The following is a 2,993-nucleotide window of genomic DNA, read 5'->3' on the forward strand; positions in this document are numbered from 1 at the left end:
AGGGGGATAAATACAGAACGTCTCCATACCGATCCCTCAGACTCTACAAGTTTTGCCGTGAGTAGCGAGACCTATGTAACCTAGAGCTCTGATACCAACTTGTCACGACCCGGATTTCCCACCATCCGGAGTCGTGATGGCGCCTACTGTCGGAGCTAGGCAGGCCAAGCGTTAAAATATTTTCTGATAACATCACAACGATATAAATAAAACGAGACATTTAAATAAAAGCGGAAGTCTTAAAAACATAGATAACTGAAAACCAAATGCGGAAGTTTAATTACAACTCTACCCAGATCCGGTGTCACTAACTCACGAACTACTAAAGAGTGCTAAAATCAAGTCTGAATAGAAGTACATCAATGTTTGTCTCGGTACAAGGAAAACAAACTAATAACATAGAAGGGACTCCGGCCTGCGGACGTCAGCTAGGCTACCTCGAAAGTCCCTGGACTGAAGTCAGCTCCCGATCAAATCCTACTGCTGAGGCCCAAAAGCTGCTCCTGGATCTATGAAAAAAGATGCACAGAGTGTAGCATCAGCACAACCGACCCCATGTGCTGGTAAGTGCCTGGCCTAACCCCGGCGAAGTAGTGACGAGGCTAGACAGGACCTACCAAAAACAACCTGTGCATATATATATATATATATATATATATATATATATATATATATATATATATATATATATATATATATATATATATATATATATATATATATATATATAGAAGTGCAACGAAATAACAGCAGAAAATACCAATTAAGGCGGGGAGGGGACATGCTTAGGGGAAACAGGGTTGGTCAACGCGAACGCGGAAGGTGAAGCGCGAACGCGTAGGAGGAATTGGCTGGGGTCCAAGAGATTGGCCTACGCGAACGCGATGGGAAGGGGCTGGGGACCTACGCGAACGCGGTCCAGCCACTGCGAACGCGAAGAAGAAAAGAAGGCTGGGCCCTCAGAGTTCCATAACTCTATGCGAACGCGGACTAGTGATGCGAATGCGGTGAAGGAACAAAATGAAGCATTGCGAACGCGTGAGGGAGAGTGTGAACGCGAAGAAGGATTTACCTAGGCACCTGTTGCAGATTTTCTGCAACATTTCTAAGTTCAAAACCACCCTGAACACCTCCGAAAACACTCTCGAGCCCTCGAGGCTCCTAACCAATCACACACACTACTCAACCACATCTTACGAACTCAACCGTGCGATCAAATCGCCAAAATATCATCAAAATCAATGAATTAAACCTCAAAATCATCACTTTTTCATCAAACTTCATAAACTTTCATTTTTAGATATTTAGGTCCGAAATACGTCAAAAGACGTCCGATTTCAACCAAATTTCACAGAAAGCGCTTAAACCACATATAAGACATGTACCGGGCGCCGGAACCAAAATACGGGCCCGATACAATGTTTTCTAATCCATTTTCATTTCAAATTTCCATATAAATTTTAGAAAAACAATTTCTTTTAAAAATTCATTTCTCGGGCTCGGGACCTCGGATTTCGATTCCGGGCATACGCCCGAGTCCCATATTTTTCTACGGACCCTCCCGGACCGTCAAATCACGGGTCCGGCTCCATTTACCCAAAATGTTGACCAAAGTCAACTTTAATCATAATAATATCAAAATTCATAAATTTTTACACAGAATTCATATTTATGCTTTCCGGCTACGCGCCCGGACTGCGCACGCAAATCGAGGCAAGTAAAAATAAGGTTTTCAAGGCCTCGGAAGCACGGAATGAAAGAGAAAACAAGTGATGACCCTTTGGGTCGTCACACCAATCCATGCCCATAATGACATCGAAATCCACCATACTAAATAATAAAAGATCAACTCGGGTCTCCAGACCCCCAATAGTCACCACACACGACCGCTACACACGGTCTGCAACAACGTATCGCCCACTGGGGTAGATACATGAACATGTAAAGCAAGAAACTCATGAGGAGTACCTAAATAGTGAGCAAAGTATGATGACACATAAGAATAGGTAGAACCGGGATCAAATAGTACAGAGGCATCTTTGTGGCAGACTGAAATAATACCTGTAATAACAACATCAGAAGCAATGGCATCGGTTCTGCCTGGAAGAGCATAGAAACGGGCCTGACCGCCCCCTGATCGACCTCCCCCTCTGGGGCGACCCCTGGCTGACTGATCCCCACCCCTAGCTGGCGGGGCAGGTGGTGGTGGAGCAACTGGAGCTGAAGCTGATGATTGGCCCCTCTGCTGAGATGAACTAGCAACACGGCGGGGACATTGCCTCCACATGTGGCCCACCTCGCCACACTCATAACAACTTCTAGGCGCTGGAGAAGGGGACTGATGAGAACCCCTCGCACCGGAGTGACCAGCAGATGCACTCGGCGTAGAAGAGCCCTGAACAGATGGAGCACGGGATGAGCTCTGAGCTGGAGGGCACTAAGTGAAGAATGGACCTGGTGTGAACTGTGGGATCCATGACCCGATGACGCCCCTCGATAACTTGGGCGATCAGACTGACCCTGTCGGAACTGTCGGCCTCTGCCGTGCTGAAACTGGTCCCTCGTAGGACCACCACTGTAACTACCATATCCGCGAGGCCTCTTGGCCTCCCTCTCCTCTCGCTCCTGGCGACGGACAGACTCAATCTCCCTGGCAATATCCACAACCTCCTCGAAGGTAGCACCAGTCACCCTCTCCCTGGTCATAAAAATACGGAGCTGATAAGTAAGACTATTGACAAACCTCCTGATCCTCTCTCGATCTGTCGGGACCAACCAGATAGTATAACGAGCCAACTCAGAGAATCTCAACTCATACTGTGACACGGTCATATCTCCCTGATGCAACCACTCCAACTGTCCACGCAGCTCCTCTCTGCGAGACTGCGATACATACTTCTCCAAAAAGAGGATGGAGAACTGCTGCCAGGAAAGAGGTGTTGCACCGAACAGGGCCCTGGGGCCTCGTCAAAAACTCCTCCCACCAGGTCCCT

This window comes from Nicotiana attenuata, unplaced genomic scaffold (genome assembly GCF_001879085.1).
Source record: "Nicotiana attenuata strain UT unplaced genomic scaffold, NIATTr2, whole genome shotgun sequence".
Classification (NCBI taxonomy): domain Eukaryota; kingdom Viridiplantae; phylum Streptophyta; class Magnoliopsida; order Solanales; family Solanaceae; genus Nicotiana; species Nicotiana attenuata.